This window comes from Eriocheir sinensis, unplaced genomic scaffold, assembly GCF_024679095.1.
Source record: "Eriocheir sinensis breed Jianghai 21 unplaced genomic scaffold, ASM2467909v1 Scaffold973, whole genome shotgun sequence".
In the NCBI taxonomy this organism is placed as follows: domain Eukaryota; kingdom Metazoa; phylum Arthropoda; class Malacostraca; order Decapoda; family Varunidae; genus Eriocheir; species Eriocheir sinensis.
In genome coordinates this window covers 54298-77466 of record NW_026112356.1, presented here as the reverse complement: position 1 = coordinate 77466, position 23169 = coordinate 54298, and the positions used below count along the sequence as shown (strand labels likewise).

At 42.4% G+C, this 23169-nt stretch overlaps 1 long non-coding RNA gene across 4 annotated transcripts in view; it reads right to left on the bottom strand.

Annotated features, from left to right (window-relative positions):
* The window catches only part of LOC126995063 (uncharacterized), a 90221-nt gene that overhangs the window by 20475 nt on the left and 46577 nt on the right, over positions 1–23169 (bottom strand). For 2 of the 4 annotated variants that reach the window (XR_007749887.1, XR_007749890.1), the window contains exons 3-4: positions 7154–7382; positions 5717–5894 (exon numbers count right to left, since the gene is read on the bottom strand). This is a non-coding gene — a long non-coding RNA (uncharacterized LOC126995063). Of the gene's footprint in view, positions 1–5716; positions 5895–7153; positions 7383–10763; positions 10993–23169 lie in introns of all 4 variants that reach the window. The other 2 variants (XR_007749889.1, XR_007749888.1) reach the window with 2 other exon arrangements.

Below are 23169 nucleotides of genomic sequence, written 5' to 3'. Positions count from 1 at the left end.
ACTTTCAGAATTGCTCTAAGATAAAAACTAACGGGTATACTTTCTTACTTTCATAATTTACACGCACCATACACCACTGGAACAGCCTCCCTCTACAGATTGGGGTACAATAGACTCATTCAGAAAACTAATACACACTCACTTGTCACCACAACACACCAACACTAACAATTACACTTCATTCACTCTCCTTCCCTGCACACTCGGCTCCACGGTCCCCCGAACAGCCAACACAAATATGCGTTTCATGCAACTGATAGTTGCCCGCCGCATTATCTAGAATCAGTCCACAAAGCTAACTGAAAATCATGTGTGTTTGAGTGTGTGTTGGGTGTAGTTCTGGAGTAATTCAGTGTGTGTTGGGTGTGATTCAGGAATAATTCAGTGTGTGTTGGGTGTGATTCTGGAGGAATTCAATGTGTTTTGTGTGACTATGGAGGAATTCAATGTGTTGGGTGTGATTATGGAGCAATTCAGTGTGTGTTGGGTATGATTCTGGAGTAATTCAGTGTGTTGGGTGTGATGCTGGAGCAATTCAGTGTGTTGGGTGTGATTCTGGAGTAATTTGGTTTCACTCGTGAAAGCCTGATTGACCTCCTTTTTAACCTTTGGGAATAGGTTATGTGCGGCACCCCAGAGCCAAAACAGACACTTCAGGCACTCATTCATTAATGAAGACTAATAATAATAGTAGCTTCAAAATAAGGTCAAACACGAGGTCAACACTCACAGGCCAGCGGCGCCCTCAAACCGGGCATGGCGCCGAAGCTTACAGGTGTGGCACTGCCCTGGCACTGCGAGGGGCAGCACTATGGGGAGCCTGACCACCTCAAGCCCTGCAGGAGGCCATGGAGGGAGCCTTGGAGCGGGCTGAGGGGCCAAGGCGGGCTGGCGGTCTTGCTCCTGCTCATCCTGTACAGGTGACCCGTTGGAGAGTCAGGCCTTCGTATCGGCACAACCTGTAATAAACAAAACAACACAAGCAGTATCCATTACAAATCTTCAAATCCCTATTTCTTGCACACCACATCTTTGCCAGAAAACTCTTCATGGCTTCTATAATTCTCTCTCTCTCTCTCTCTCTCTCTCTCTCTCTCTCTCTCTCTCTCTCTCTGTGTGTGTGTGTGTGTGTGTGTGTGTGTGTGAGACTGACTGACTTTCTTAACGGATGGACTGACTGTCACTGACTGGCTGACTGAATAACTGACTGACTGAATGCACTGATATCCTCAAAAATGCTGTCTTACGAGGGTAGACTTATAACTATTCCTGCGCGTCAGCTCATCTTGGGGGTCAGGGGTCAAGCTGTACTTAGCCAGCTTGTCCCTACATGAAAACTACACACATCAACCTTGACCTCGAATATATTATAAACTTGAGGTCAATGCATGGATATGTAAAGGTCATAATAAATTACTTTTTGAACATAATGACATCTGTTTTCACTTTATAACACCTGTAGTAGTATATAGTAGTAGTAGTAGTAGTAGTAGTAGTAGTAGTAGTACGTAGTAGTAGTAGTTGATTTACAGAAAAAAATCGCTTTTATTCCTTTTTCTATTTCCCAGAGGCATTTCATCTTATGTAGAAAAGGATGAGGAAGCCGTTCATGGCCTGAAATGAACGCACCGGGCAAAATGAACGGTGTTAGGGGGTATGGTCCCTTTGCAAAAAACGAGAAAAGTTGAATTTTATCGCTTATTTTTTAGTATGAACTTTGAAATGGGCACCTACCCCATGCATAAATGTCCACCGATTGAAATGGTACTTTCAGAATTTCTTTACGAAGAACGGTAATGGAGTTATTGTCATTTTACGATGTATTTTATTAGGCTAATTTTATATAAAAAAATAAAATGAAGCCATTTCCGTATTCCACCTTCTCCCATTAGCTCCCCTCATTACCATCAACCTCATCCCCCTTTAATTATCACCACGCAAATTACTGACCCGATTTATTCCCTATTCGACACCTGACACGACCTATTCTCGAATTCCACCTATTCCCATTAGCCTCCCCTATTACTTCTCACCCCCGCCCTTTTTAATTATCACCACGCAATTTACTGACCCCATTTGCTCCCTATTCGACACCGAACATGACCTAATTACGAATTCCACCTACTCCCAATAGCCCCCCCCCCCCTTATCCTAAGCCCCGCCCCCTCTGATCTTCACCACGCAATTTACTGACCCCATTTTACCAGTATTCGACATCTCACATGACCTATTTTCGAGTTTCACCTACTCCCATTAGCCCCCCCATATTACCGTTAACCCCCGCCCCCTTTAATTATCACGACGCAATTTACTGACCCCATTTACCCCTTATTCGATACCTAACATGAACTAATTACGAATTCCACCTACTCACATAAGCCCCCCCACATTATCATGAATCCCCGCATCGTCTAATTATCATCACGCCATCTACTGACCTCATTAACCCCCTACTCGACACCCCATATGACTTATTTCCGAATTCTAGCGTCTAGATCTTCTTCCTCTTTTTGAGGCCTTATAAAGGAGCTATGCACAGTAACCACTGCTTCGCGGAGCAAGGTCTTCTTCCTCTTCTTCTTTTGACCCATCCCACAACACCCAATCTTATGAATTGCTGTTTTCTTACTCTAACCTAACTCGTGAAATCGAGTTAGGTTAAGGTAAGGGAACAGCAATTCATAAGGTTGGGTGTTGTGTCGACATGTTTGGGAAAAGTGATATTTCTCGCAAAGGGTACCTAGTCGATGCAGAAAACTCCGAGGAATCGAATGGTACACTCAGAATTGTTTTTAGATAAAAACTAACGGATATATTTGCATATAACTATCAGGAATGTTCGAAGATTTTTTTGATTTACAGAAAAAAACCGCTTTTATTCCTTTTTCTATTATGCAGAGGCATTTCATCTTATGTAGAAAAGGATGAAGAAGCCGTTCATAGCCTGAAATCAACGCCACTGGCAAAATTAACGGTGCTTGGGGGTATGGTCCGCCTATGCGAAAAACAAGAAAAGATGAATTTCATCGCTTAGTTTTTAGTATGAACTTTGAAATGGGCACCTACCCCATGCATAAACGTCCGCCAATTCAAATGGTACCTTTAGAATTGCTTTACGAAGAACGGTAATGGAGTTATTGTCATTTTACGATATATTTGATTAGGCTATTTAGAAAAAAAAAAATCCATTTCCATATTCGACCTACTCCCATTAGCTCCCCCATTACTTTTCTCCCCCGCCCCCTTTAATTATCACCACGCAATTTACTGACCCCATTTACTCCCTATTCGACACTAAACATGACCTAATTACGAATTCCAGATTATCCCAATAGCCTCCCCCCCTTATCTTAACCCCTCGTCCCGTCTGATTGTCACCACGCAATTTACTGACCCCATCTACATAGTATTCGACAACTCACATGACCTTTTTTCGAGTTTCACTTACTCCCATTAGAGCCCCCTATTACCTTTAACCCCCGCCCTCTTTATTTATTACCACGCAATTTATTGACCCCATTTACCTCTTATTCCATACCGAACATGACCTAACTACGAATTCCACCTACTCCCACTAGCCCCCCCCCTTTATCATGAACTCCCGCCCCCTCTAATTATCGCCACGCAATTTCCTGACCCCATTAACCCCCTACTCGACACCCCATATGACCTCTTTCCGAATTCTAAAATCTAGACCTTCTTCCTCTTCTTGAGGCCTTATAACGGAGCTATGCACAGTAACCACTGCATTGCGGGGAAGGTCTTCTTCCTCTTCTTCTTTTGACCCATCCCACAACATCCAATTTTATAAATTGCTGTTTTCTTACTCTAACCTAACTCGTGAAATCGAGTTAGGTTAGGCTTATGGAACAGGAATTCATAGAAGTATGGGTGTTGTGTCGACGTGTATGGAAAATGTGATATTTCTCGCTTAGTTTTTACTGTGAACTTTGCAAAGGGTACGTAATCGATGCAAAAAAATCCGACGAATCGAATGGTACACTCAGAATTGCTCTAAGACAAAAAACTAACGGGTATATTTGCATATATATATTTCGGTGATTTTTTTGATTTACAGAAAAAAGCGCTTTTATTCCTTTTCCTATTTCCCAGAGGCATTTCATCTTATGTAGAAAAGGATGAGGAAGCCGTTCATGGCCTGAAATCAACGCCCCAGGCAAAATTAAAGGTGTTTGGGGTTATGGTCCCCTCTGCGAAAAACAAGAAAAGATGAATTTTATCGCTTTATCGCCATTTCCATATTCTACCTACTCCCATTAGCCCCCCACATTACGATCAGCCTCATCCCCCTTTAATTATCACCACGCAAACTACTGACCCGATTTATTCGCTACTCGACGCCTGACATGACCTATTTTCGAATTCCACCTATTCCCATTAGCCCCCCCCTATTACTTTTCACCACTGCACCCTTTAATTATCACCTCGAAATTTACTGACCCCATTTACTCCCTATTCGACACCGAACATGACCTAACTACGAATTCCACCTACTCCCAATAGCCCCCCACCTTACCCTAACCCCCCGCCCCCTCTGATTATCACCACGCAATTTGCTGACCCCATTTAACCAGTATTCGACACCTCACATGACCTATTTTCGAGTTTCACCTACTCCCATTAGCACCCCCCCAATTACCGTTAACCCCCGCCCTCTTTAATTACCACCACGAAATTTACTGACCCCATTTACCCCTTATTCTCAACCGAATGTGACCTAATTACGATTTCCACCTTCTCTTATTGACCCCCCCCCTTTATTATTAACCCCCGCCCTATTTAATTATCACCAAACAATTTACTGACCCCATTAACCCCCTACTCGACACCCCATATGACCTATTTCCGAATTCTAGCATCTAGATCTTCTTTCTCCTCTTGAGGCCTTATAACGGAACTATGCACGGTAACCACTGCATCGCGGAGCAAGGTCTTCTTCCTCTTCTTTTTTTTACCCTTCCCTCAACACCCAATCTTTTGAATTGTTGTTTTCTTACTCTAACCTAACTCGTGAAATCGAGCTAGGGGTTCACTATACGTTTCCCAAGACGTTACGAATATGGGTCTTGGGTCACCCCTCCCCGCCCAGCCTCGCCGCGCCCCGTTACCGCCACGCCGAAGCCACCACGCGGGGCACTGGAGGTCACGAGATACGGGTACAAAACTAACAAAGAATTCAATGCCCCTGGTGATGGCCACGGCAGGGGGAGAGGGGCCGACCACAGGGGAGCCCCCGGGGGTTGTCTGTCTTAGGTGAACAGGTTATATACAGGTATTTACAGGGACCGTGGACAAGGCCGGGGTCACGGAACGCACGCACGCACGCACTCGATTTCTCTCTAAAGTACCTCCTGAAACGGCGCCACCGACTGGTGTTGAGTGGTGATAATGTGGTGATGAAAGGGTGATGGAGTTGAGATTTGGTGGTGATGGTGGTGGTGGTTTGGAAGAAGAGGAGGAGGAGGAGGAGGAGGGGGGTAAGGATGGTGTTAAAGGGTCAGAGACATGGTGGTGGTGGTGAAAAATGAGAGAGAGAGAGAGAGAGAGAGAGAGAGAGAGAGAGAGAGAGAGAGAGAGAGAGAGAGAGAGAGAGAGAGAGAGAGAGAGAGAGAGAGAGAGAGAGAGAGAGACAAAGGAAAAAAAATATATATATAAAAGCAAATAAATAACTACCATAAAGAAAATCCCTAGTTACCCTTGCAATGATGTGTCCCATATGCTTGAACATGTATTGTAGCAGCAGGCGGTTGGCGGTTGGCAGGCGGTTGATCAGCTGGCGCATGGCCTCGGCGCGCTCCCCGGGGTTAGGAATGATCGCTACGTCCTCAAAGTGTGGCATCATGTCCGACGTCAACACTGGCTCCGGCAACTCCCTGCAGAACGGTCATTTTGATTATTATTATTATTATTATTATTATTATTATTATTATTATTATTATTATTATTATTATTGTTATGTCCGACGGCATCACTGGCTCCGGCAACTCCCTGCAGAATGGTCATTTGGATTATTATTATTATTATTATTATTATTATTATTATTATTATTATTATTATTATTATTATTATTGTTGTGTCCGACGGCATCACTGGCTCCGGCAACTCCCTGCAGAATGGTGATTTGGATTACCAAACCTAATCTAACCTTACCAAACCTAATCTAACCCTACCTAACCTAATCTAACCTTAGCAAACCTCATCTAACCTTACCTAACCTAATCTAACCTTACCTAACCTAATCTAACCTTACCTAATCTAATCTAACGTTACGTAACCTAATCTAACCTTATCTAACCTAATATAACTTTACCTAACCTAATGTAACCTTACCAAACCTTATCTAACCTTACCAAACCTAATCTAACCTTACCAAACCTAATCTAACACTACCTAACCTAATCTAACCTTACCAAACCTAATCTAACCTTACCTAACCTAATCTAACCTTACCTAACCTAATCTAACCTAATCTAACCTTGCATAACCTAATCTAGCCTTACCAAACCTTATCGAACCTTATCTAACCTAATCTAACCTTACCTAACCTAATCCAACCTTACGTAACCTAATATGACCTTGCAAAACCTTAGCAAACCTAATCTACCCCTACCTAGCCTAATCTAACCTTACCAAACCTTGCCTAACCTAGCCTAATCTAACTTTACACACACACACACACACACACACACACACACACACACACACACACACACACACACAAACGGCAAAAGATAGAGAAAAATAGAAAAAAAAAATCACTCATTTATATTGCAGTTATTAGCACTGGAGCAATTGAATGTGTTGGGTGTGATTTTGGATGAATTCGGTGTGTTGGGTATGATTCTGCAGTAATTTGTTTTGTGTTGATGTGATTTCCTAGGAGTCTGGGTCACTTGCATGGGTATATTAGTGAGCCTGGATGCAGTTTGACCCTTCCTCTGCACCTTGAACCTGTAAAACACTCGTGAAGGCCTGATTGACGTCCTTTTTAAGCTTTGGGAATAGGTTATGTGCGGCAGCCCAGAGCCAAAACAATGACTTGAGTCACTCTTTCATTAATTAAGACTAATGAAACGTGTAATAATTCCTGCGATGGTCAAAAAGTAGCCTGAAAATAAGGTCAAACACTCACAGTCCAGCGGCGCCCTCAGACCGGGCATGGCGCCGCAGATTACAGGTGTGGCAGTGCCCTGGCACTGCGTGGGGCAGCAGTGTGGGGAGCCTGAACACCTCAAGCCCTGCAGGAGGCCATGGAGGGAGCTTTGGGGCGGGCTGAGGTGCCGAGGCGGGCTGTCGGTCTTGCTCTTGCTCTTGCTGTGCAGGTGACCCGTTGGAGAGTCATGCCTTCGTATCGGCACAACCTGTAATAAATAAAACAACACAAGCAGTATCCATTACAAATCTTCCAATTCCCTATTCCTTGCACACCACATCTTTGCCAGAAAACTCTTCATGGCTTCTATAACTCTCTCTCTCTCTCTGTGTGTGTGTGTGTGTGTGTGTGTGTGTGTGTGTGTGTGTGTGTGAGACTGACTGACTTTCTAAACGGATGGACTGACTGTCACTGACTGGCTGACTGAATAACTGACTGACTGAATGCACTGATATCCTCAAAAATGCTGTCTTACGAGGGTACACTTCTAACTCTTCCTGCGCGTCAGCTCATCTTGGGGGTCAGGGGTCAAGCTGTACTTAGCCAGCTTGTCCCTACATGAAAACTACACACATCAACCTTGACCTCGAATATATTATAAACTTGAGGTCAATGCATGGATATGTAAAGGTCATAATAAATTACTTTTTGAACATAATGACATCTGTTTTCACTTTATAACACCTGTAGTAGTATATAGTAGTAGTAGTAGTACGTAGTAGAAGTAGTTGATTTACAGAAAAAACCGCTTTTATTCCTTTTTCTATTTCCCAGAGGCATTTCATCTTATGTAGAAAAGGATGAGGAAGCCGTTCATGGCCTGAAAGCAACGCACCGGGCAAAATTAGCGGTGTTTGGGGGTATGGTCCCCTTTGCAAAAAACGAGAAAAGTTGAATTTTATCGCTTAGTTTTTAGTATGAACTTTGAAATGGGCACCTACCCCATGCATAAACGTCCACCGATTCAAATGGTACTTTCAGAATTGCTTTACGAAGATCGGTAATGGAGTTATTGTCATTTTACGATGTATTTTATTAGGCTAATTTTATATAAAAAAATAAAATGAAGCCATTTCCGTATTCCACCTTCTCCCATTAGCATCCCTCATTACCATCAACCTCATCCCCCTTTAATTATCACCACGCAAATTACTGACCCGATTTATTCCCTATTCGACACCTGACATGACCTATTCTCGAATTCCACCTATTCCCATTAGCCCCCCCTATTACTTTTCACCCCCGCCCCTTTTAATTATCACCACGCAATTTACTGACCCCATTTGCTCCCTATTCGACACCGAACATGACCTAATTACGAATTCCACCTACTCCCAATAGCCCCCCCCCCCTTATCCTAACCCCCGCCCCCTCTGATTTTCACCACGCAATTTACTGACCCCATTTTACCAGTATTCGACATCTCACATGACCTATTTTCGAGTTTCACCTACTCCCATTAGCCCCCCCCCATTACCGTTAACCCCCGCCCCCTTTAATTATCACGACGCAATTTACTGACCCCATTTACCCCTTATTCGATACCGAACATGAACTAATTACGAATTCCACCTACTCACATTAGCTCCCCCCACATTATCATGAATCCCCGCCCCCTCTAATTATCATCCAGCCATCTACTGACCTCATTAACCCCCTACTCCACAGCCCCATATGACCTATTTCCGAATTCTAGCATCTAGATCGTCTTTCTCTTTTTGAGGTCTTATAACGGAGCTATGCACAGTAACCACTGCTTCGCGGAGCAAGGTCTTCTTCTTCTTCTTCTTTTGATCCAACCCACAACACCCAATCTTATGAATTGCTGTTTTCTTACTCTAACCTAACTCGTGAAATCGAGTTAGGTTAAGGTAAGGGAACAGCAATTCATAAGGTTGGGTGTTGTGTCGACATGTATGGGAAAAGTGATATTTCTCGCTTAGTTTTTACTCTGAACTTTGCAAAGGGTACCTAATCGATGCAGAAAACTCCGACGAATCGAATGATACACTCAGAATTGCTTTTAGATAAAAACTAATGGATATATTTGCATATAACTATCAGGAATGTTCGGGGATTTTTATGATTTACAGAAAAAAAACGCTTTTATTCCTTTTTCTATTTCCCAGAGGCATTTCATGTTATGTAGAAAAGAATGAGGAAGCCGTTCATGGCCTGAAATCAACGCCCCAGGCAAAATTAACGGTGTATCGGGGTATGGAGCCCTTTGCGAAAAACAAGAAAAGATGAATTTTATCGCTTAGTTTTTAGTATGAACCTTGAATTGGGCACCTACCCCATGCAGAAACGTCCGCCGAATCGAATGGTACTTTCAGAACTACTTTACAATGAACGCTAATGAAGTTATTGTCATTTTACGATGTATTTTATTAGGCTGTTTTTATCAAAAAAAAAAAAAAAAAAATGAAGCCATTTCCTTATTCCACCTACTCGCATTAACCCCCCCCCCCCCCCGTGACCATCAACCTCATCCCACCTTATTTATCACCACGCAAATTACTGACCCGATTTATTCCCTATTCGACACCTGAGATGACCTATTCTCGAATTACACCTATTTCCATTAGCCGCCCCCATTACTTTTCATCTCCACCCCTTTTAATTACCACTACGCAATTTACTGACCCCATTTACTCCCTACTCGACACCGAACATGAACTAATTACGAATTCCACCTACTCCCAATAGCCCCCTCCCCTTATCTTAGCCCCCCGCCCCCTCTGATCATCACCCCACATTTTACTGACCCAATTTACCCAGTATTCGACACCTCACATGACCTATTTTTGAGTTTTACTTACTCCCATTAGCACCCCCCAATTACTGCTTTAAGATAAAAACTAACGGGTATACTTTCATACTTTCATAATTTCCACGCACCATACACCACTGGAACAGCCTCCCTCTACAGACTGCGGTACAATAGACTCATTCAGAAAACCAATACACACTCACTTGTCACCACAACACACCAACACTAACAATTACACTTCCTTCACTTTCCTCCCCTGCACACTCGGCTCCCCGGTCCCCCGAACAGCCAACACAAATATGCGTTTCATGCAACTGATAGCTGCCCGCCGCATTATCTAGAATCAGTCCACAAAGCTAACTGGAAATCATGTGTGTTTGAGTGTGTGTTGGGTGTAATTCTGGAGTAATTCAGTGTGTGTTCTGCGTGATTCTGGAGTAATTCAGTGTGTGTTGGGTGTGATTCTGGAGGAATTCAATGTGTTGGGTGTGATTCTGGAGGAATTCATGTGTTGGGTGTGATTCTGGAACAATTCAGTGTGAGTTGGGTATGATTCTGGACTAATTCAGTGTGTTGGGTGTGATGCTGGAGCAATTCGGTGTGTTTGTTGTGATTCTGGAGTAATTTGGTTTCACTCGTGAAAGCCTGATTGACCTCCTTTTTAACCTTTGGGAATAGGTTATGTGCGGCACCCCAGAGCCAAAACAGACACTTCAGGCACTCATTCATTAATGAAGACTAATGAAACGTGTAATAATTCCTGCGATGGTCAAATAGTAGCTTCAAAATAAGGTCAAACACGAGGTCAACACTCACAGGCCAGCGGCGCCCTCAAACCGGGCATGGCGCCGCAGCTTACAGGTGTGGCACTGCCCTGGCACTGCGAGGGGCAGCACTCTGGGGAGCCTGACCACCTCAAGCCCTGCAGGAGGCCATGGAGGGAGCCTTGGGGCGGGTTGAGGGGCCGAGGCGGGCTGGCTGTCTTGCTCTTGCTCTTGCTGTACAGGTGACCCGTTGGAGAGTCAGGCCTTCGTATCGGCACAACCTGTAATAAACAAAACAACACAAGCAGTATCCATTACAAATCTTCCAATTCCCTATTTCTTGCACACCACATCTTTGCCAGAAAACTCTTCATGGCTTCTATAATTCTGTGTGTGTGTGTGTGTGTGTGTGTGTGTGTGTGTGTGTGAGACTGACTGACTTTCTTAACGGATGGACTGACTGTCACTGACTGGCTGACTGAATAACTGACTGACTGAATGCACTGATATCCTCAAAAGTGCTGTCTTACGAGGGTAGACTTATAACTATTCCTGCGCGTCAGCTCATCTTGGGGGTCAGGGGTCAAGCTGTACTTAGCCAGCTTGTCCCTACATGAAAACAACACACATCACCCTTGACCTCGAATATATTATAAACTTGAAGTCAATGCATGGATATGTAAAGGTCATAATAAATTACTTTTTGAACATAATGACATCTGTTTTCACTTTATAACACCTGTAGTAGTATATAGTAGTAGTAGTACGTAGTAGTAGTAGTTGATTTACAGAAAAAAATCGCTTTTATTCCTTTTTCTATTTCCCAGAGGCATTTCATCTTATGTAGAAAAGGATGAGGAAGCCGTTCATGGCCTGAAAGCAACGCACCGGGCAAAATTAGCGGTGTTTGGGGGTATGGTCCCCATTGCGAAAAACAAGAAAAGATGAATTTAATCGCTTAGTTTTTAGTATGAACTTTGAAATGGGCACCTACCCCATGCAGAAACGTCCGCTGAATCGAAGGGTACTTTCAGAATTGCTTTACGAAGAACGGTAATGAAGTTATTGTCATTTTACGATGTGTTTTATTAGGCTAATTTTATAAAAAAAAAAAAAATGAAGCCATTTCCGTATTCCACCTTCTTCCATTAGCTCCCCTTATTACCATCAAACTCATCCCCCTTTAATTATCACCACGCAAATTACTGACCCTATTTATTCCCTATTCGACACCTGACATGACCTATTCTCGAATTCCACCTATTCCCATTAGCCCCCCCTATTACTTTTCACCCCCGCCCCTTTTAATTATCACCACGTAATTTACTGACCCCATTTGCTCCCTATTCGACACCGAACATAACCTAATTTCGAATTCCACCTACTCCCAATAGCCCCCCCCCTTATCCTAACCCCCGCCCCCTCTGATTATCACCACGCAATTTACTGACCCCATTTTACCAGTATTCGACATCTTACATGACCTATTTTCGAGTTTCACCTACTCCTATTAGCCTTCCCCCCTATTACCGTTAACCCCCGCCCCCTTTAATTATCACGACGCAATTTACTGACCCCATTTACCCCTTATTCGATACCGAACATGAACTAATTACGAATTCCACCTACTCACATTAGCCCCCCCCCACTTTATCCTGAATCCCCGCCTGTTCTAATTATCATCACGCCATCTACTGACCTCATTAACCCCCTATTCGACACCCCATAAGACCTATTTCCGAATTCTAGCATCTAGACCTTCTTCCTCTTCTTGAGGCCTTATAACGGAGCTATGCACAGCAACCACTGCTTCGCGGAGCAAGGTCTTCTGCTTCTTCTTTTTTTGACCCATCCCACAACACCCAATCTTATGAATTGCTATTTTCTTACTCTAACCTAACTCGTGAAATCGAGTTAGGCTAGGCTAATGGAACAGTAATTCATAAGTATGGGTGTTGTGTCGACGAGTATGGAAAATGTGATATTTCTCGCATAGTTTTTACTCTGAACCTTGCAAAGGGTACCTAATCGATGCAGAAAACTCCGACGAATCAAATGGTACACTCAGAATTGCTCTAAGATAAAAACTAACGGATATATTTGCATATAACTATTAGGAATGTTCGGGGATTTTTTTGATTTACAAAAAAAAAAAAAACGCTTTTATTCCTTTTTTGTATTTCCCAGAGGCATTTCATCTGATGTAGAAAAGGATGAGGAAGCCGTTCATGGCCTGAAATCAACGCCCCAGGCAGAATTAACGGTGTTTGGGGGTATGGTCCGCTCTGCGAAAAACAAGAAAAGATTAATTTTATCACTTAGTTTTTAGTATGAACTTTGAAATGACCCCATTTACTCAGTATTCGACACCTCGCATGACCTATTTTTGAGTTTTACATACTCCCATTAGCCCCCCCAATTACCGTTAACCCCCGCCCCTTTAATTATCACCACGCAATTTACTGACCCCATTTACCCCTTATTCGATACCGAACATGACCTAATTACGAACTCCAACTACTCCCATTAGCCCCCCCCCCACATTATCATGAACCCCCGCGCTATCTAATTATCACCACGCAATTTACTGACCCCATTAACCCCCTACTCGACACCCCATATGAAGCGCTGACTGCGACAAGGTGCCAAGCGCCAAAAGTAAACAAACGAGAAAACTGCATGTAAAGGTAATGACACTGCGTGCGTCGGTCGTTCACCATCGCTTTACTTTACCTGTCTCGTGTGTCATAAACAGAGTATATGCAACTATGTGATATATTTCGTTAGAGACTACATTTTCTTGGCTTTTACTTGATATACATTGATCTCGTAATGTTGAATAACAAAAGAGATTTAAAATGATGACTAATGCAGTGTGTTAAGCAGGAACAATTTTCGGATTTTGAAAGTTTCACATGGCCCAGTAATTACTACCTTAGAAAAAACAATCAATTGATAAACAGCATCTCTTAATAGTTCATTTAGAACAGGTCTTAAACTCCTAAGTAAAAGATTAACTGTAAGTATGTTCATTGAATGACAATAGTTTTAGTCCTCCCCGCAGGCGCCACCCTATCCGCGTGAAGGAGGGACGACGCGTAACGCTGCCAGGCGTACGATAGCCTCCTCTTTGTGTTACCTTCCACTACACTTCTTCCCCGTCTCTCTCTCTCTCTCTCTCTCTCTCTCTCTCTCTCTCTCTCTCTCTCTCTCTCTCTCTCTCTCTCTCTCTCTCTCTCTCTCTCTCTCTCTTTCAGGAGTTCTACCACGGACTTGGGCGGAGAGCGACTTTTTCAGTAAGGCCTTCAGCCTAAACAACCGCTTACAGACTCTTTGTAGGGAGCTTGACGTGGAGTTCCTAAACGCATGGGACAATTTCTATGGACAAAATGAGCTCTTCCACAGGGACGGATTGCACCTTTCTCCCATCGGGGCAGCCAGACTCGGAAGGCTCCTCAACGAAGCAGTGCGTGTCATCCGAGCAAAAAACGAGTCACGGCCACGTCCCTCCACCCCGCCCGTGTAAATAGACGCCGTGCATCGCAACAAACCCGGAACCGTGATCCCGCAAGTACCACCACCTCTATTACCAAGCCTCTAGATAACTTAAAAATCCTTAGTTTCAATGCGCGTAGCCTAAGAAACAAATTTGATGAACTGAGATGTCTTGCTTTAACAGAAAATTTTGACATAATTGCTATAACCGAAACATTTATCGACACCACAAATATTGATTTATGTTCCGAATACAACAGAGATGGCTACAGACTCTTCAACAAAGATCGTGTAAACCGTAGAGGCGGTGGCGTCGCCCTTTATGTCAAAAGCTATTTGTAACCCACTGACAAAACACCGGGAAACAGTAACGTTGAACATTTGTGCGTGCGAGTAAACATTGCAAAAGTCAATTTAAATATATCTGTCACCTACAGACCTCCCGGGCAATCACTCGATGACGACCTTGAAATGTACAGCGTCTTAAGGCAGTCACTTAATAACAGCGACTCACTGATATTAGGAGACTTTAACCTCCCCCATATCGACTGGGCGACACTGTCAGGTACAGAAGGCGAGTCACATAGAATGATCGAATTTCTAGAAGAAAATTATCTAAGCCAAATGGTTTCTGAGCCAACTCGACAAAATAATATACTCGACCTTGTTATAACGACCCAAGATAACCTAGTCAGTAGTGTCACGGTAGGAGAACACCTCGGTTCTTGCGATCATAAATTAGTGCGCGTCGACATTAAAGCTCAATCATCAGTGACTGAAAATAAAGTAAAGGTGCCCAATTTCAAAAGAGCTAACTTCGTAGAAATCCGACAAAAACTATCAGAAATACAACTATCAGATGACGGCAACGTAGAGGAAGCCTGGCTAAGCCTTAAAAATCACTTACTCACTCAGCAGAACACATTCGTCCCCGTGTGCGAGAAGCGAATTAACACTAATAACAGCCCACCGTGGTTTAATAGCGAAATTAAACAATCAGTCAATGAGAGAAAATTGTTTTACAGGTTAAAGAAAGAACAAAGCACGCCCGAAAACATTAGACTTTATAATGATGCCAGGCGACGAGTAAAAAGACTAGTAGGTCAGGCAAAGCGTAGATACGAAGAAAATATTGCAGCCAACTGTAAAATAATCCGAAATCTTTCTTCAGTTACATAAACAACAGAAAGGCGATCAAAAGTGGTATTGGACCTTTAACAAACAGCGACGGTGCACTAGTGACTGACAGCAAACACATTGCAAACCTCTTAAACAATTACTTTTCCTCGGTGTTTAATACTAACAGTCTTCCTCTCGCTACCACCAACACCAGTACTATTGTAAATCTCGAGCATGCATTGCCTAATTTTGAAATAACAACCGATGAAGTCCTTAAAGCTCTCCATTCACTTAAAACAAATAAAAGTCCTGGACCTGACAAAGTATATCCAACTCTGCTGAAAGAAACAAAGAGCGAAATACTCTCCTCCTCACAACCGTATTCAATATGTCCTTGCGACAAGGCATCGTCCCTTCAGATTGGAAAAGGCTAACGTGACACCGATTTTCAAGAAAGGAGACAAAAAAGTACCAGGTAATTACAGGCCCATTAGTCTAACTTCGGTTGTAGGTAAGCTACTTGAGGGCATAATTAGAGACAAAATTGTGAGTTACCTTGAAAGCCACTCATTGATTGGGGACTCACAACATGGCTTCCGAAACAAAAGATCCTGCCTATCAAACCTATTAACCTTTTATAACGACCTCTTCACTGTTTATGACGTAACCAAATCACTGGACGTAGTCTATCTTGATTTCCAGAAAGCGTTTGATAAAGTCCCGCATCATAAATTACTTTACAAATTAAAGCAAATAGGTATTGACGGTCAAGTAAACCAATGGATCGCGAATTGGTTGAGCAACAGACAACAAAGAGTAGTGATTGACGGATTTAACTCAGAGTGGGCGCCTGTCACTAGTGGCGTCCCTCAGGGCTCGGTCCTTGGCCCAGTGCTCTTCATTATTTACATCAACGACGTGGATGTTGGACTCAATAACCGCATTAGTAAATCTGCCGACGACACAAAGATTGGTAACTCGGTTCTCACTGACGAAGACAGGCAAAGCCTCCAAGAGGATTTGCACAAAATTTCAGCTTGGTCGGATAGATGGGAGATGCCATTTAACGTAGACAAGTGCCAGGTCCTTCAAGTTGGAACGAGGAATAAGAAGTTCGAATACGAAATGCGCGGCGTTAAACTCAAAAGCGTTCAATGCGTCAAAGACTTGGGGGTCAAAATCGCGTCAAACCTCAAATTCTCACAGCAATGCATCGATGCAGCAAATAAAGCGAACAGAATGTTGGGCTTCATTAAAAGAAACTTTGTATTCAAGAATAAAGATGTAATACTCCCGCTCTACAACAGTTTAGTCAGACCCCACTTGGAATATGCGGTACAGTTTTGGTCTCCCCACCATGCAAAGGATATTGCTAAATTAGAAGGTGTTCAGCGTCGGGCAACGAAAATGATCCCTTCCTTGCGCAACAAATCCTACGAAGAAAGGCTTTCTACCCTTAACATGTTCTCTCTTGAGAAACGTCGCCTCCGAGGAAAACTGATCGAATGTTTTAAAATACTTAATGGTTTCACGAATGTAGACAGATCAACATTGTTTATGATCGATGACACTTTGCGCACGAGGAACAATGGCGTAAAACTCAGATGTAGACAAGGAAATTCAGACTGCACAAAATTTTTCTTCACCAACGTTGTAGTGCGAGAATGGAATAAGCTTCCACCATCAGTGGTCCAGTGTAACACGATTGACTCCTTCAAAAATAAGCTCGACCGTCACTTCCTTCAACTTAATATCAACTAGAGTAGAAATGCAACGTTTTGGAGTCTTCTGATTAATGTAAAATCACTTAGGTTTAAGGACAGACCACCAAGCCTGGACCATGGGGTCTGTGTGGTCTGATTTTCTATGTAAATCTATGTAAATCTATGTAAAAATCTCTCTCTCTCTCTCTCTCTCTCTCTCTCTCTCTCTCTCTCTCTCTCTCTCTCTCTCTCTCTCTCGCTCTCTCTCTCTCTCTCTCTCTCTCTCTCTCTCTCTCTCTCTCTCTCTCTCTCTCTCTCTCTCTCTCTCTCTCTCTCTCTCTCTCTCTCTCTCTCTCTCTCTCTCTCTCTCTCTTCACGCGGATAGGGTGGCGCCTGCGGGGAGGACTAAAATTATTGTCATTCAATGAACATACGTACAGTTAATCTTTTATTTATGAGTTTAAGACCTGTTCTAAATGAACTATTAAGAGATGCTGTTTATCAATTGATTGTTTTTTCTAAGGTAGTAGTTACTGGGCCATGTGAAACTTTCAAAATCCGAAAATTGTGTGAAGATTTTAATACTTTTTTTGCTAACGTGGGAAAAAACACATACGAAAAGACACAATCTACGCTATTAAACATACAAAACAGTCTCCCAGTGGAAAATGCCATACACGACAGACACCTCGCAGACCACACACACGAAGAAAACGGTACACTCTTTCGCCCCACACCCACAGACACTGACACACTCATCTTAACGATAAAGAGCTTGCACGAAACAAAATCATTTGGATCCGATGGTATTCCTCTTCGTTTCCTCAAGGACTCTATTCATTACCGCATATTACTTGACTCAAATAATAAACACTTCTATTGTTACCGGCATCTTTCCTACACAGTGGAAAAACGCTGTAGTTACCCCCCTATATAAAGCTGGCGACGTGAGTAATGCCGGTAATTATCGCCCAATATCCCTATTACCTATCTTCTCTAAAGTTATAGAAAAAATAGTTGCAAACCAATTAACTAAATACCTTGAAAATAACAAACACTTGTCCGACACTCAACATGGCTTTCGCCCCCACCTCTCAACCAGCACTGCACTCACGGCCGTCACCAATAAACTATACGACAATATGGACACCAAGCAATTATCGCTGCTTACACTTTGTGACCTATCAAAAGCATTTGATAGTGTTAGCCATAAGATTCTCCTCCACAAACTCTCAAATGTTAAAGTAGACACATTTTGGTTCAAAGACTACTTATCGAACAGAACACAGACAGTACGCATACAAAACTATCTCTCCACAAAGGCAAACCTACAATATGGCGTTCCACAAGGCTCCATTTTAGGGCCTATATTATTTACACTCTATGTAAACGATATGCATGAATACTTCGACGACTGCACACTGATACAATATGCAGACGACACACAGTTTCTCCATAGTGGGCCACTGAAGGATATAAATCTACTAGTGAAAAAAGTTGAAACCACCCTAAGCAAAGCCATGGTGTACTTTAATAAAAATGGTCTAATGTTAAACACCCAGAAAACCCAATGTGTATTTATAGGAAGCAGACAACTAATATCAAGAATACCTGATAACACAACCATTCTCTTCCAGGATAGTAAGATCGAACCTTCAAACAATGTAAAGAATTTAGGATTGTATATAGACAAATATTTAGTGTTTGATCACCATATAACCGAGATCAGTAAGAAAATCCCAGGAACACTTATGTATGCAAATAGAATAAAACAATGTTTTGATAAACCCACAAGGCAGCTTATGGTAGAGTCACTAGTATTAAGTATACTAAACTATTGTAATACTATATGGGGGACAACTAACAATACGCTGCTAACTAAAGTACAGAAACTACAGAACTTCGCTGCCAAAATCGTAGAAGGGAAGGCCCAGAAATATGATCATGTAACTCCGATAATTAAGGAACTCAATTGGCTTAATGTTTCACAACAAATAACTTTTGACACAGCAGTGAATATATATAAACATCTACACGGTCACTACCCTGAATATCTAATGCCTCTCCCCTCTGTAAACAGCATCACCAACAGCACAACACGACAGCAGGGTAATCTGTATGTACCAAGAACACACACAGACACGGGAGCCAGACAACTTTCTGTACACGGGCCTAAACTTTGGAACTCCCTGCCAACACATATAAGCACTGCCCACACCTTGCATAAATTCAAATATATTCTGAAAGAGTTCTTACTTAATCGAAACCGAAGCAACTGATGAATAACTAATTATTTCATTGCAATAACCTATGTACTTTTTATGTATTTGGATGTAAGAATAACCACTTCTAGTGGAAATAAACTTATTATTATTATTATTATTATTATTATTATTATTATTATTATTATTATTATTATTATTATTATTATTATTATTATTATTATTATTACTCTCTCTCTCTCTCTTTCCTAGTCCTTTAGAATGCTTAGGTAATTACCATTACCACTTTTTTATGAATTTTACTAATATAAAAAAAATTCATTATGGCAAATAACTCCTACTATTGTCATAAATCTTACTGGTCAAACACCACATTTCAAACTATTTGTCAGTGTTTTCGTTGTATCCTCACAAGTGCAGCATTTTTCAAACAACCATAAAAAAACACGTCGTAAATGTTTCTCTTGATGGTCATCCTTATAGTACACAATTTACTGTGAAACTGGCAGATAGACTGTGATGTTAATTGACGGACTGTGAGGTTGACAGCCGTGCACTGTGTGGTTGACAGACGGACTGTGAGGCTAATTGGCACTATAAGGTTGACAGACACTGGGAGGTTGACACCGAGATTGATTGGCACTGTAAGATCGACATTGTGAGAATGGTGTGAGCTTAATACTGAGAAGTCGAGACACTGTGAGGTTGATTGGGACTGTAAAGTTGAAAAACTGTGAGGTTCATTGGCACTGTGAGATTGAACACAGTGTGTGAGGTTGATAGACAAAGTGAGGTTGAGAGACACTGTCAGGTTGACAAACAGTAAGGTTGACACACTGTGTGGTTGAATGAAACTGAGGTTGACAGACGCTGAGATTGAGAGACCCTGTGAGGTTGACACAGTGAGGTTAAGACACTGTGAGGTTGAATGACACTGTGAGGTTGAATGACACTCTGAAGTTGACAGGCACTGTGAGGTTGAATGACACTGTGATGTTGACAGACAATGAAATTGACACACTGAGGTTGAACGTCACTGATGTTGACATAAACTGAGGTTAACAGACACAGTGAGGTTGACGATCTGAAGTTAACACTGTTAGGTTGAATGACACAGTGAGGTTGACAATGTGAGGTTGACAGGCACAGTGTGGTTGATAATCTGAGGATGACAGTGTTACGTTGAATGACACAGTGAGGTTCAGATACTGCGGTTGACAATATGAGGTTGAAACTTTGAGGTTGACAGATACTGAGGTTAACAGACACTGTGAGGTTGATATACACTATGAGATTGCCTCACTCTGAGGTTGAGAGACACTGTGAGGTTGACAAACTGTAAGGCTGAATGATACTTTGTGGATGACAGACACTGTGAGGTTGACAAACTGTGAGGCTGAATGATACTTTGTTGATGACAGACACTGTAAGGTTGATACTGAGGTGAGAGACGCTTTGATGTTGACACTGTCAGGTTGAAACCTACTATGGGGTTAACACTGAAGTTGTAGATACTGCGAGGTTGAAAGACACTCTGAGGTTGACAGACACTGTAAGGTCGAAGGACACTGTAAGGCTGATTAGCACTGTGAGGTAAAATGACACTGTAAGATTGATTGACACTGTGAGGTCGGAAGACACTGTATGGTTGATTGGCGTTGTGAGGTTGACAGACTAAGGTTGAAACTGTAAGGTTGATTGACACTGAAGCAGACACCCATTATAAGGTTGATTGGCACTGTGAGGTCGAAAGATGCTTTGAGGTTGATAAAGTGAGGATGATTGACATTATGAAGTTGACAGACACTGTGAGGTTTGAGACACTGTGAGGTTGATTGACACAATGAGGTTGACAATGTGAGATTGACTGACACTGTGAAATGAACACACTGTGAGGTTGACTGAATATGAGTTTGACACGGTGAGGATGACAGATACTTGAAGTTGATTGACACCATGAGCGTGTGAGGTTGGCAGACACACTAACTCAAGACTGGCCGCAGAATGGAGTTGAAACGTTGACACCTGACACACTGGATGATGTAGTAAATTGAATGCCCCTGAGCACCTGATGTCAAGGTCATGACTTTTTATTACGTCTAGGCTGACGCAATAGTAGGATGGTGGTGTCCGTGCCCGAAATGGAAGGTCTTCGGCTGAATTTGTGTTTTCTCGGACCCATTTACAGTTAATTTACTCGAAACATGGAATGAGTGGTCATCAATGAATATTAGCATGTGATAAAATTGAAAGTGACGATGTTGAATGTAGTCTGCCAATGACAATTTCTAATTAATACATTGAATATTAGCGTAATACATAGGTATTTGTCACATGCAGCCCTATTATGACACGCCCATTTTTTCCTTTCTCGTCCTCCCCTCTCTCCCTCCCTCCCACCATGACTTCCTTCACCAACGTAACCTTGTCTCTCTCTCTCTCTCTCTCTCTCTCTCTCTCTCTCTCTCTCTCTCTCTCTCTCTCTCTCTCTCTCTCTCTCTCTCTCTCTCTCTCTCTCTCTCTCTCTCTCTCTCTCTCTCTCTCTCTCTCTCCTTTTTCTTCTTCTTCTTCTTCTTCTTCTAATATTCATTGATAAGTTGCACTGGAAGGACGGGTGACACTTTTTTTTCTAGCGCCGCTGCATTCATCATTAACAAACAAAAACCCTAATGCATATTCCCAGCTACAACACATGTCAAATTGAAGAAAACTAAGCAAACAAAAAAAAACTGATGAGTGCCCGTCACACGACGTGTTGGTTCTTCCCCGTCCCCCCCTCCCACTCCCCCTCCGCCAGGGTCCCTCCCCCACCCCCACCATCGCCGACCGCACCATGTTTGCCGGGGCTAGCTTCCGGCCGGCGAGTGAAATGTTCGTATAAATGTCTTTGTTTTCAATATGTGGATATTTATCTGCATTTTAAGGACACTATCGTGTTCATGAGAGATTTTCCTACAAATTGCAATGTAGATTTCAGCTTTCAATGAACCAACTTTCGAATAAAGCGAGCAAAAGTAAAACATGTTATAAACATTTTTTTACATCGTCACAGTTCAACTCATCGTAAAACCATTTTCTATTTTGTTTTGTCAAGTTTTTACACTACATCATGATTCTACAGTTACTGGTGAGTCTGCTGGTGTCAACCGAAACTGACTATCTCTCATATGAGGTTAGCTATGGCATGTAATATTGCATTCAATCATGCAAGATGTAGCCTGCCATCAGTGTGCAGCCAATCAGCTGCGACCATGGCCTTGGCGCCAGCAATGCCGTACGAAAGTTTGGGCTGGCTGGTGAGGCACGTATTGCTAGAGAAACCTTACGTATCAAAGTCCCTCCGATAAAGTTCCTTTATACTGCCAGTTAAAGAAACTTTCATGTATATGATGATAATTTTTGGGTAACAATAGTGTATACTAATGTTTTGTGTTAGAATTGACCACGATTATCAACAACTGCCTCTGCAAACGTGTGATATTTACTGAATGAGACGGTGATGGCAATGACATGGTTGATGAGCTACACACTACTTTGATTAATCAACGTTTGCTGCACGCACAGCAGAGCTACGATCATATTACTGTTGTTTCTAATAAGAAGGGAAAATTATAGAGCTAAGTACACTATTAACTCAATTTCACGGTGGTTGGCGCTTGGCCCCTTGTCGCACGCAGCCACTCATATATACATTGGAAGAAGTCTAATAAATTCGTTAGGCAGGAGCGCTTGTTTCTGAAGCCATGCTGGGTGTCGGAGATTATATTATTGTTTTCTAGAAACTTAACAAGTTTATCTCTAATAATCTTTTCGAGTATTTTTCCTGCCACTGATGTCAAACTTATGGGCCTGTAGTTTAATGCAACGCTTTTGTCTCCTTTTTTGAAAATCGGTTTTACGCTCGCTATCTTCCAGTCTT